Source organism: Bubalus bubalis, chromosome 10 (genome assembly GCF_019923935.1).
Source record: "Bubalus bubalis isolate 160015118507 breed Murrah chromosome 10, NDDB_SH_1, whole genome shotgun sequence".
NCBI lineage: Eukaryota > Metazoa > Chordata > Mammalia > Artiodactyla > Bovidae > Bubalus > Bubalus bubalis.
Window position 1 is genome coordinate 27,752,496 of NC_059166.1, and position 14,172 is coordinate 27,766,667.

At 40.0% G+C, this 14,172-nt stretch overlaps 1 protein-coding gene across 3 annotated transcripts in view; it reads left to right on the forward strand.

Annotated features, from left to right (window-relative positions):
* The window catches only part of NHSL1 (NHS like 1), a 156,509-nt gene that overhangs the window by 61,162 nt on the left and 81,175 nt on the right, over positions 1-14,172 (forward strand). The window lies entirely within an intron of this gene.

Consider the following 14,172-nt stretch of genomic DNA (forward strand, 5'->3'; position numbering starts at 1 on the left):
CATTTCCTTCTCCAATGCATGAAAGTGAAAAGTGAAAGTGAAGTCGCTGAGTCGTGTCCGACTCTTAGCGACCCCATGGACTGCAGTCTACCAGGCTCCTCCATCCATGGGATTTTCCAGGCAAGAGTACTGGAGTGGGGTACCATTGCCTTCTCCCTAGGATCTTACAAAAATGGCAGAGGGGGGGTCTTGCCATGTGTAGCATACACAGAAAGTGAAAGTTGCTCAGCCGTGTCCGACTCTGACCCCAAGGACTGTACAGTCCATGGAATTCTCCAGGCCAGAATACTGGAGTGGGTAGCCATTCCCTTCTCCAGGGGATCTTCCCAACTCAGGGATCAAACCCAGGTCTCCTGCAGGTGGACCCTTTACCAGCTGAGCCACAAGGGAAGCCCAGCATACACAGAACATTAAGTTAAACAACTTAAACCATTTGAATTAACTCAAGAATGGATAACTGATGCTAGAGCATGAATAGATTGAGAGTAAGTACATTTACTTAGGAAAGCGAGAAGGAATTTATTTATCGTGGGGAATGGAGGCAACATTAGAGAAAGCCCTTGTAGACAGGGCAAGCTGAGGGGAATTATTAGTTCATCCTTCTTTGATCACCATGGGAATCTTCCCAAGCTGGCTACACAGAACTGAGGAGAATTTGCAGGTTACGGCTGGAAGCGGTCCTCTGCCCCAAGACTACCAAACGAGTCCCTTTGCCACTGCGATGATTTTAGGACATTCTACACATTTTAGCACTCTCTGAATGAAGCATTCACGTTGCCATTCAACATGTTTAGTTTGGGGTGCATTCTAAGTCAAATTATACAAGAAGCTATTTGTGGCATGCAGCAGCTGCAGAAAGAGGAGGCCATTTGGCAGGGAGGGGAGTGTTGATGTTAAACAATTGGAGTGAAGCTAGAAAGTTCAGAATATAGAGTTATCCTTGTTGATGGGCGGCTGTGATTGTATTGACAAGAGGTAGGGGGAGGCTACTGAGCGAAGAAGTGAATTTTATCCTATTTCAACATGGAGTGTCCTACTAAAACTAGCTCTCCGGAGATGCCCAGGGGCTTAATTGATAATGAATATAATATATTGTCTGGAGTCTGTGGTTGGTTCCACTATTGCTGGATGCAATTGGTACTTCTCCTCAGAAAGCAGTTATAATAAAATAATTAAATTCAAGTCAAGGTGAAGGTGATTGTACATGAACATCAAGGCAAGCATTGAAAAGCACAGTTATTTTAGGACCACCCTCGATAGCCTAAATGTATACTTAATTAAATGCAATTCGCTAATGAGATTTGATTGTGGCAGCTTCATTTGAACTTGTTTTATCATAGAATGATATGTGTGGGCTGCCCTTCATATGAAAGATAGATGTTTCAGGATGAAGTGATAAAAATGGATGGAGCTGAGTCTTCAGAGAGCTGACGTGTAACTTGAGAGAGATTTGGGAAAACTATTTGGATTGTAAGAACTTAACTTTTATTTTCTCCCCAAATAATTCTGGTGGAGGAAAACAGTGATTGCCTGTGTGTTCATTACCAAATTCCTGTAATGACTTTATCCTTTTTCTTGAGTGGAAAAAGCTTGCAGCGCGCTCACATGCACACACACACCAAGCAGCAGACCAAACTATGAAATACCCTCCCTGTCTTTATAGTTTCAAGCTTCATAGTTTTGGCTGCGTATTAAAAATGCTGTTAGGCACATAAGATTGTTGACCTTAATCCTTTCTAATGTTATTATATTTGCTAAGATATGAAAAATTTCATTTTTTTTTTCTGCTTTCTATTTCAAACTGTCATGATGCTGATGCAAAGGAGCTAATAAACATACCATTTTTTTACAAAACCAGTGGGCAGCTATTACCTAGTAGTACCATTACTGTTTTGATTATCATTGATTTTTCTCAGATTCTTTGTGGGCCTAATATGTGGGCACAGCAGTCACCTCCCTTCCCTTCCAGCTGTCTGCATTTTTATACTCTTTGAGCACCACTGAATGCCCACAAGCATGGAAACACTTCCACAGTGTCAGTTCAGAAGTCTACATCATGAAATCCTTGCTTTGGAAATATAAGAATCTAGAGATACTGAACAGTTATCTCCATAAAATAATCAGTGTTTTTATTCTTGCCTCTTGCTGTCATTTGTTGTTTACTTATTTAGCTTTGGGGCTTCTCTGGTGGCTTAGATGGTAAAGAATCTGCCTTGCAATGCAGGAGACCCAGGTTCAATCCCTGGGTTGGGAAGATCCCCTGGAGAAGGACATGGCAACACACCCCAGTAATCTTGCTTAGAGAATTCCATGGACAGAGTAGCCTGGTGGGATCGTAAAGAGTCAGACACTACTGAGTAGCTAACATATATTTAACATTTATCACTGAATTGAAAAGAAAAATCAGTGGCAATATATGAAAAATTGAGTTTATAGAAAGGTTTTATTCATGTCAAAAGTCTGTGACTGCCTAACTTCAGTAAACATTCTGTAGTCTCTAGACTAAGCCTGAATGTCCTTTTATGCCAGGCTGACTTTCCTTTGCTCCTGCTGGGCTACCTCTAGCATGATTATAAAATCTTTGTAGCTCTTATGGTTAATGGGGAGCGGTGGTTTCTCCGAAAAATTCTGCTACTGTTTATTCAGTGGTTTAGGGCAATGTAATTTTTTAAAAAATAAAACCTAACATGAATCAGATAAATATTATCCTTACGTGAATTAACTTTTACCATTACTGGAAAACCAGATACAGTTGGAGACATTTAACTGTAAGTATTGCTGTCAGTTCATCAGCAAACCAAAGCAGTCTGTCTTAATTTGTCTGATTATCATTTTGCATGTGAACCAGCTGGCCTCGTAACAAAAGTAGTTGATCACACCAGCTTATTAATTGTAGCCTTCATCTTAACCATATGTGAAACAATATAAGAAATCACAGGAAATAGAAGAAAAGCTAAACAGTTCATAGGATTGTCCCATTGCTTGCAAAACAATAAGCTTAAGTAATTCTTTTCTCGAACTCTTCATACTTTATCGATGATTACTTGGAAAGAACTTAGGCAGTGAAGAATCTGATTTTCCCTCGTTCTTTTAAAACTAAATAACGTATTTTTTGTATTCACAGACAGTATGGCTTCAAATCGTCTTCTCTCCAAATGGAAAACACTTGTTTGGGTTCCTTTGTTATAAAATTTTACCTTTTGCTTTTAAATTGATGTGGACCTCTTTTTTTCTTAGTCCCAGTTATTCACATGTCATGTAGCTTCTCCCTTATTGATTCTGAAATGCCCTCTCTAACATAGGAGTGCTTCCTTAATCTGGGCTTGGTTGTAGATACTAGGGAGTTTAGGAGTATTCACAGATCTTCCTGGAGGCATGAGATCAAATTCATTTAAATTGAGGCTCAGAAAGGGCACGGAGATTATGGAGTATGGTCTTTCTTTGGTGGAAGAATATGAGAGCATTCTTTTGAGACGTGACCTTGAAAGGGGGTGCGTTAAACCAGAGGCCTTTTCCCCAAGCTTTTCTGTTGAGAGACAGCAGCAGAAATCCTTTCCTCTTCCAGTGTCTCAGTGAGTGGACAGTGTCTCCCTGTAGGTGGCAATCTTCGACTTGATTTTGTCAGTTTTCCCCTGGTAGTCCTGATTAGGAAGTATCCTTTGCTCTCAGTTTTTTTCTAGGTAGAAAATTCTTCTCAAATGTAGATTCTTTGTAGGTTTTGTAACACTACCAATCAAGCAGGTCCTTAATATCATCCAATTTTAAAAATACGAAACAACCCAAACTATAAAGCACCTTAGCTAATCACATGACTCTATTTCCAAGATCATCACACTATATGTTGGCTTTTCATTCTACGATAAGGTTTATTTTTTTCTTCCTTGAAGATTTAGAAGAAAGTTTGTGTTGATTTTTCTTTTCAAATTTAAAAATTTATTTCCCTGTAAGTTATTTTTGTTATAAAAGGATTTAACTATGTTAAATTTTAATAGCCCAGAAATCTTTTTTTATTAAACTTTTTATTTTGTGTAGGACTATAGCCAGTTAGCAACACTATGATAGTCTCAGGTGGACAGCAGAGGGACTGACCATACATGTACATGTATCTGTTCTTCCCCAAACTCCCATCCAGGCTGCCACATAACATGCAGCAAAGTTTCCTGTGCTATACAGTAGGTCCTTGTCAGAAAATACATCTTAATTTCCAAGTGATTGAAAATTACTCTCTAAGATGTGCTAGCCCCTTTATTTACATTCAGAAAATATGTTTCAAATGACTATATTGGGAAAGGTAAAGTGTTAACTTTACAGTTGAACCAGTTGTTATATCACTCTACTCATATAATTTCCCTCCTAAAATGAGCTTTTATATACTTGATACAGGCTGAGTAAAATGAATTCAATGAATCAGGACACTCAGGTGAATGGATTAGGACTAAAAAGCATGTGGCACATAATTGGTCTAAGTATAAAGACTTATAGTTCATGAAATTATTCATTCTCTTTCTGCATGTCAGACATAGTTCACTTTGGAGGAAATTATCCTTCAAGTAAAAGGACACGATTTTTGAAACAGGAAAGCTGTTAAGGAACGCTTCTTAAGGATGGTTAATGCTTGAATTATAACTTAAAAAATGAATTGTTGTTTAGTCATTAAGGCATGTCCGACTCTTTTGTGACCCCATGAACTATATAGCCTGCCGGGCTCCTCTGTCCATGGGATCTCCCAGGCAATAATACTGGAGTGGGTTGCCATTTCCTTCTCCAGAGTATCTTACCCACCCAGGGATCGAACCCATGTCTCCTGTATTGGCAGGTGGATTCTTTACTTCTGAACCACCAGGGAAGCCCTAAGGAATGAATAGGAGCTTGCCAAGTGGATAAGTCAGGGATCTGACATCCCCATGGAAGAATTACAAAAGCATGGAGGGAGAAATGAGTGTGGATGGTCGGTACCCCACCCCATCAACCCTCTGCAGTGCAGGCAGCAATATGGGGTGTATTGAAATCTGGAGCACAAGATGGAGAATCCACTCAGCTGCTGGGTAGCCCTGTGATCAGGTCACTTATGTTATAAAATAAATGGAGTGGATTGGATTTTCTCTAGGGCTCTTTTCAGCTATAACGTTCTAGTTGCCTGTGACATCTCCCTTTTCCAGTTTGCCCTTGCTGTATCCCTACACATCTGTGTTTCCAAACTCAGGGCCCAGTCCCTTCACAAAGCTCTCCCCTGTCTGCCCCACTTTGTGCCCATCATCTCAGGACAGCCTCTGGATTGTCTCATTCCCTGCGTTAGAGAGATGCATCCTCCCATCCCCTCAGGCAGAGTTGAACTTTGAATGCTCAGTCAGCAGGGCTTCCTTTGTGTTTTAGACTTTTGATGGGGGTTTCTTTTTTCCATAGCATGCTTTCTGTCTGCCTCGCCTTTCATTTGTTCAACATTTGTCACATGAACTTTGTGACACGACTAAACTAGTCACAGTGATAGCAGACGCTCCAAAATTGACTGAGCAGATGGTACCAGTGGTTTTAGATTAAATTATTAACTAGGATCCATAGCTGAAGGCTTTAGCTTCAACACATGCAGAGAAAAGGGTATTTCCTAGCATTAGAATGAACTAGCAAAGTGGATGCCAGATCAAGTTCCTTCTAAAGAATTGATACATTGTCATCTCTCAGGGTTTCCCTTTCTACTCCCAGCCACTCCCCCAACCAGATATTGATGAGAAGAGAGATTTCCATTTGTCTTGTTTTCAGTGTGCCATATGATTCATCATTAAAGATTAATTCAGAAGCAGAAGAAAGAAAAGACTATTGTACCAATGAGGTTCTAGAATATTGGTGGTTTTTAATGCTTTTTTTGTGTGTGTGAAATAACATGATTCATGGGACAGTTAAAAAACTCTTCATGAGCATCTGCCATCAGACACATATCAGTATTTTCATTACGGCCAGCATCTCTACAATGTGTGTGTGCGTGTGTATGTGTGTAACAGTATTCAAATGTTAAATGTGTAAGATTACACCCAGTGCATATTCAAATTTCCCTCTTTGTCTAATAGGGTTTTCTTTGTATCTGGTTTATCCAAAAACTAGCAGCTGGATCATACATCTGGTTGTGATGATGTTCCTTAAAGCTCTTTAAATCTGGCACATTCTCTTTATTGTTTTATTTAATTAATTTATTGCAGAGAGGCCAGACCAGGTAAACATTCAGCCTTTTAGTCTGAGTGACATTTTCATTTTTCCCTCTAGCTCTAGCATTTCCTGTAAACTGGAAAAATGTAACTTGTCAACAACAGTGTTTACCTTGGATTCACTGTGGGTGATGTTTATACTTGGTGTCGCATCGCACTGGGACTCACGTAATAGCGTTGTCCCAGGAGCGCCTGCTGGATTAGGGAGATGGCAGGCTGATGTGTGTGCTGTGCAGTTACTCTAGCAGACCTCGTGTTTGGCATCTCTTCTGTGATGGTGTATAAAACTGGCAAGTGAATCAAAGAAGAAGTTGTGCATGTTTAAAATCTAGACTACAGAGATGAAGAGTAGTAACTGGTAAGAAAAATGCCTGATATGAAAAATAAGAGATCAGTTCTTTAGTAAACAACTGACCAACCCATCTTTCAGTTTTTAATCAATTAAATGCCAAACAGCAGGAGCCTATAGTCAGTTCAATTTGTTTTGAATAATATAAAGTATATTTTTCTGTCTGTTGTATGAAATACTTAAGGCTATCTTTTAATATCATAAATTACAATTGTATTAACAAATGAATTTAACTGTACATTTTTTTAAAAGTCCCTTAATTGTCAAATTTCATCTACCTGAAATTCAACTTTATCTGGGCATGCTGTATTTTATTTGACAGCCCTGTTTTTGAATTTACTCTTATTTATATATTTACTGATTGCGTTCATTCATCTGCCTATGTTATTAATTTGCTTTGCAGCTTCTAATGATTGTTATTTTCATAGATAAGAAATATGGACTGTATATAATTGCTGTCAATGTGAAAGTATTTATAAAAACATGAAACATAAATCTCACTTCCAAAAGTTGAAATATGGGAAGCTTTGTTCCTTAATAAACAGAGGCCACGCCTAAGTTTTCTGTAAGTCTATTACTAAAGCATTATTATGAATGTTTATTAAGGAGATTGTGTTACTAGTTTATTTTTATAAATTTTTCAAATCTCTTACTACTCAATGTGTACATTTTATCCTACAGGCCTATGGGCTTATATTGTATGTTCTGCTATGAAGATTTCCAATCCAATGAGTCTGAAAAACAGAAGAATGAATGGGTGTGTCTGTGGATTTAAACACTGTATTTTAAGTATTTTAACCATGCATAAAGATAATCAGTACACTTAAATTAACTTAGTCATGTACGGTCTTCTATTTCAGATGTTTGATTTTAAAAAAAGAGTGTGAAACACATCAACAGTCATTAAAAACACCATTTATAGATAAGGCTGGGCTGAAATATTTTCTATTTTCAAGAGCTAAAATTCTTTTGAGACATGCTTACATTATCATTTAGAATTTGGAGCTTTGACCGGAACTCCATTACATCTGAGTTTTATTTTCCTTCCCTCCCCTCCCCACTTACAAGACCATGGTGATCTTTATTGATTATACAGTCCACTTTCAATTGATCCAGAACTCATTTTGTTTAATTCAAAATGTGTGTGTATATTATGTGACATAATCATGCCTTGTTTCTGCTTATAACTCCTGTGTTTATTATTTGAAAATGTTCCCTTTTACTAAATACTTTTAAACAAAGTTTGTGAAAGTACTGGATTCAAAATAAACACTTTTAATGCCCTAGCTTCATTTAATGCACTGAAGAGGGCCTGAAGCTTTGTGTAAATGGGGAGCGGGGTAGGAGAGGGGAAGGGCTCCATGGGGATAGAGGCCTTATCCAGGAGTCCTTAGACAGCTCTGCTCTTAAGCTTTTAGGTTTACATGTGCAATCTTTGGTCCTTATTAAAAAGAATAAGGATATATTTTAAGGTTTACTACAAGTGAAAGCATGAATGGTAACAGGGTCATTTATTAATAACTAAGGTCTAATTTTAAAAAATTTATACATTAAGTATCTAATGGTTCCTGAAACATAATACACGCTGTTAAAAATGGGCCGCTAAGACCAAGGGTGTTGTAGAAAAACAGCCCTCCATGAGGACTGGTTCTGAGCTCCTCACCGTTGGCGTGATTTGCTGGACTGGGTCCCCCTGCCTTCTCTCCCTGCCTCCAGTCAAGCCCGCTCAGGCGCGCTCTTCACCTCTGGCCGTAGGACTTCCTGTCTCACACTCCTTCAGGGGCTCCCTAGGCCACCCACTGAATTCCGCCCTCTTAGGACAAGCAAGGCCCCTCAGGGTCAGGCCCCTGCCTCTCTCTCCACCTCCTTGGCCACTCTTCTCCACATTAATTTCCCCTAAACTTACACCAAGGCCTTTGCAAGTCTCCTTGTGTCCCAGGACTGGGCTTTTCCAACAGGTCCACTCTTCACCTCTGTTCCCTAACAGTTGTTTGTCTTCTAAATGAGGTCATGAGGAGGCATAGCCAGAGAGTGATTGCTACGGCTGATGTCAAGGGCACACTGCCTGTGTTTTCTTCTGGAAGTTTTATGGTTTCTTACATTCAGGTCTTTGATCCATTTTAAGTTGGTTTTTGTGTGTGATGAGAGAGAGCGGTCTAGTTTCATTCTTGTCTCTCTAGTTTTCCAAACACCATTAAATGCGCATCAGCAGATGACTGGATAAAGATGACACACACACAAGATGGAATACTACTCAGCCATACAAAAAGATGAAATCTTACCATTGGTGACAGCATGGATGAACTTTGAAGGTATCATGCTATGTGAAGTAAGTCAGATGGAGAAAAATAAATACCATATAATTTCAGTCATATGTGGAATCTAAATAAACAGACCAAATAAATACACAGATTCAGAGACCAGAGTAGTGGTGACCAGAAAGGATGGGAGTGGGGGAGGGCAATATGGATAAAGGAGGTTGACTGTATGGTGATGGAAACTAAATTTTTGGTGCTGAGTCGTCTGAAGTTTGGACAGAAGTTTAAATATAATATTGTACACATAAAATGTATGTAATGCTTTGTATCATTTAATTGCTTAGTTGCTCAGTTGTGTCTGCCTCTTTGCAACCTTTTGGACTATAGCCTGCCAGGCTCCTCTGTCCATGGAATTCCCCAGGCAAGAATACTGGAGTGGGTTGTCATTTCCTTCTCCAGAGGATCTTCCCGACTGAGGGTTTGAACCTGCGCCTCCTGTATTTCCTGCATTGCAGGTGGATTCTTTACCCGCTGAGCCATTGGGGAAACCCAGGAAATGGCTACCAGTAACTAAAAATATGTTTGAATTTGCTTGAATTCTTAAAAACTGTAACACTGTTTCCTGACCTAAAGCTTCAGATCACAACATAGGGGCTAAAGCTAAATGCAAACACAAAAAACTAGTTTATAAAAAAAAAATTTTAAATAAATGAGCTGCATGCCCTTTGTCATCTTTTCAGTTAACAGCATTGTCTTATCTCTCTCCCTGTACTGATTCATGATTTTATTATTTTTATCTGTTTGGGTGTGCCGTCCCCACTGGACTATGACCTTCCTAAAAAAGTCAGTGCCCATGTTGGATTCACATTTAACCCGGATGCCTAACACAAGGCAGCTAATAAGTACTCAGTGTGAACTTGCTGACTGGTGGAACATAAGTGCACGTTTACAATTAAAATGTTTAGAATATGAATTACTTTTAAAAATATTCCTCTATCTCTTTGCTGGTATGTTATACACCTGCTCCTGGGAAGTAATAGAATAACTGTAGAAATGATCAGATGACTCCCTAGAAGAAAAAATTTAAATGTTGGTTAAAAGTAAGATTTCATTTCAGTGAAAGATTCAGCAGAATTGTTGGAATTTTAGAAATAAGGATGGGAATTTTTATGTAATAGTGGTGGTAAAGAATTTCAAAAATCTGGACCAGGATAATCTGCCAGGATTATTCAAGTGATATTAGATATATTTTTCTTTGTCATATTTGACAGCATTTTTAGAGCATAATGCTTTACTCTTAAATATTTTTATTTATGGTCCCTATGTATCTTTTATATAAGATACATTAACTTGAATACATAAGCTGAAGATTTTTAGTCTTAAATATTTTTATTAGTTATGAACTCTAATAAAGACTTTTGTGTTAAGATATATTAACTTGAACATACTAACTAAAGATATCTTTAACCCAGGTCTCCCTCATTGCAGGCAGATTCTTTACCATCTGAATTACCAGGGAAGCCCAAGAATACTGGAGTGGGTAGGCCATCCCTTTTCCAGGGGATCTTCTCGACCCAGGGATCGAACTGGGGTTTCCTGCATTGCAGGTGGATTCTTTACCAGCTGAGCTACCAGGGAAGCCCCTTGCAAAACTTAGTATGTGCTAATTAGAGATGGATCAAGACACATAGAGTCTCATCTTAGCTTCGACAGCATTAGCATCTAGATCTCCGTTCTCTCATTTTAAGTGGTGTTTAAATATACCTGTCTGGTTCATTGAAAAATTGACCATCATCCCTAATAGATATCAAAAAGTTCTTGATAAGCAGCAGATTTAAGGAAACTGGCTTAAATTAGGCATTCAGCTACAGATAATGTGAGATTTGAGTAGAGGGTGGTTAAGAAGGAGCTGGAGGGCAGACCAGTGAAAGACAGCAGATGGAAGTGAAGACTGAGGGGGCTGTTTAAAGGCAGTGGCTTCATCCAGAAGTCAGCCTCTCAGAGAATGAATATATTCAGCTTTCGGGCATGTATTAAGTCTTTGGCACACGATTCCACTCTGCAGTTGTGTGCAGCCTGAGAGCAGAGTATACAGTAGATGAAGGCATGGGCATAGTTGTGCCGTCCCTGGAGGAGGCAATGGCACCCCACTCCAGCACTCTTGCCTGGAAAATCCCAGGGACGGGGAGCCTGGTAGGCTGCAGTCCGTGGGGTCGCTAAGAGTCGGACACGACTGAGCAACTTCACTTTCACTTTTCACTTTCATGCATTGGAGAAGGAAATGGCAGCCCACTCCGGTGTTCTTGCCTGGAGAATCCCAGGGATGGGGGAGCCTGGTGGGAGGCCGTCTATGGGGTCGCACAGAGTCGGACACGACTGAAGCGACTTAGCAGCAGTAGCAGCAACTTGACTGTCAGACATTGAAATTTGAGTCTTATAATTTCACATCATGAGATTATGTTTTAATTTTTTAAAACCATTTATAAAGGGGCCAGCTGGCTTTGACCCAAGAGCCATAATTTCCTGACTTGACCTCACACCAGCAAAATCATTAAGGTTTTAAGGGGGAATAAGTAAATAGCGTGAAAGTGAAGTCACTCAGTTGTGTCCAATTCTTTGTGACCCCGTGGACTGTAGCCTACCAGGCTCCTCCATCCATGGGATTCTCCAGGCAAGAATGCTGGAGTGGGTTGCCATTTACTTCTCCAGGGGATCTTCCCAACCCAGGGATCGAACTTGGGTCTCCCATGTTGCAGGCAGATGCTTTACCTCTGAGCCACCAATAGCATAGGGCAGAAATTTAACACCTGACTCTTGGAAGCTTGTTAAGAGTTTGTCAGAATCCAAAGAAGGAGCAGTCAGATGTAGGAAAGGAAATAGTGGTCTGCAGTGTTGATGAAAAACGGCTCCACAACTGGATCACTAGTAGTATATGATTAAAAAGATGAGAGAGAAAAAGACCGTTGGTACTGGTTAGAAGTTCATGGTGACCATGGAGAATTTTTTTTAAATGATGGGCAATAGAATTTTAGACAGCAGGAAAGATAATGTGTGCATCAAAGCTGGAATTGATAGGTTTAGAGCAGTCACTGGGGCTTCCCTGGTAGCTCAGCTGGTAGAGAATTCACCTGAAATGCAGGAGACCCTGCTTTGATTCCTGGGTTGGGAAGATGCCCTGGAGAAGGGCTAGGCTACCCACTCCAGTATTCTTGAACTTTCCTGGTGGCTCAGACAGTCAAGAATCCGCCTGCAGTGTTTGAGACCTGGGTTCATTGCCTGGGTTGGGAAGATCCCCTGGAGGCAGTCATGGCAACCCACTCCAGTATTCTTGCCTGGAGAAGCCCCATGGACAGAGGAGCCTGGTGGGCTGCAGTCCATGGGGTCACAAAGAGTTGGACATGACTGAGCGACTAAGCACAGCACAGCACACACAGATCGTAAAGTAAGAGATGAGAAAACCACTGGGGAAATCTTTATAATTAAAAAGCTGTTTCCAAACCCTTCTTAATATTTAACGCAATAAATACCATAGTTTATGTGTTTCCTTCCAGAAGCTCTGGACTTAGGGAGTTAAGAGGCAGCACAGAATAATGCTGAGAGGACGGTGTGCCCTGGGATGCTGGGTGCATGCTAAGTTGCTTCAGTTGTGTCTGACTCTTTGTAACCCTATGGACTACGGCCTGCCAGGCTTTTCTGTCCATGGGATTTTCCAGGCAAGAATACCAAAATGGGTTGCTGTTTCCTTCGCCAGGGGATCTTCCCGATCCAGGGATAGAACCCATGTCTCTTAATGTCTCCTGCATTGGCAGGTGGGTTCGTTGCTACTGGCGCCACATGAGATGCTGGGGTGGAAGCCTGCTTTTTAACCCCCAGACTTGCCACTGACCTCTGTGTAACCAGTGGCATTATCTTTACACGACTGTGGTCACTCGATATCAGGTTTTATTAATGAGAAAGGAGATTACTCCATGTGTGACTCTTACCAAAGTTCATTTCTTAGAGCACTTCTCTGACTAGTCCTGGTGGGTTAGAAATGTTTCACTACCAATAAACTTCTCTCCTCCCTCTTTAAAATGAGAGCCAGTTGGATTCACTGCACAGATTCTTGTTCTATTGCTATTGCCCCCTTCAAGTTTTTACTCAAGTTTCACCTTTCCAATGAACTCTATCCTGACTCTATTTAATATTACAACCTGGCCACACCCTCCTCCTCTCAAACCCCTTTTATCCTATGCAACTTTTTCTTTTGTCCATTCCACTCACCACATTCTAACATACCATATAATTGTGGTTTATGGTCAAGTAATGTAAGCTCCAAGAGGGATCTCAAATGAATGGCGCTTCTTACGTGCTCAGTATTTGTCTTTGAATGAGTAAATCAAAGTTCCAGTGCCACTGCTGTGTACGTGAAAGGTCATGTGCTGTTTGTAGTTGGGAGTCCAGATGGGGATGTTCAACCTCAGAAATTCGTGGACTGTGGATAAGGAGTGCTTCTGGTTAGAACCCACTACTGCCTGTTTTGAGTATAGTGAGCTAAGAGGCAGCTCTTGCTTATAACTGTGTTATCCTAAGGGAACTTTGCACACTCTTCAAGCAGTTATATAATTTAACTTACACTCTCAGTCTTTTCTCATTTGCCATCTGCCCATGTAATTACTTTTAAATAAAGCAGTGTATAGGTGAAAGAACACAACTTGGAAATCCGTGATAATAGGTATGGTGGTAGGATAATATGTGTGTGTTGGGTTTTGTTTGCTTCAATTTTGTTGTACAAAAAATAAGATTGTGTGTCTGTTTTGGGGGGGATAATTTGAGGAGGAATCATTCCAAAGTTTTCCCTAGAGGGAGCCCCTTATATAAATTTTATTCTTTGACTAAAAGCTTTTGTTGTAAACTAAATGTTTTGAATTAGTGGGTTATTACATTTTTCCATTCAGTTGTAAGTCTGGCCCAAAGCTATGAAATAAGAGGTTGTCTAACATGTTTCAAAAACTATTTTGCCATGAAGTGAAGTTGGGGAGAGCTGTAAGGCGCATTCTTTTCCTTTGTCCCCTATCATAATATTGTTTGATTTGTATTCTTTTCCTTTTTGTTCCTGTCTCTTTACCCCGAAGTGTATTTTTCTAGTGCCTGCTTGTACCACATTTCTGATTCTTCTCTGTTTATATTTACCCAGTTCTCTGTGGCCAATTGCACACGAGAAAAGACCTGCAACTTAGTACAGTACATTCACGTTGAAGAGAAAAACTCAGATAATTTTTGTTAGAAATTGTTCCTCTTCTCTCCCATTGGGGAGGTGTTTGGTGTGGAATTTTAAAAACCTGGTGCTTAGGCTAGGTTTTTAAAATTTAAAATACAGACTTAAATG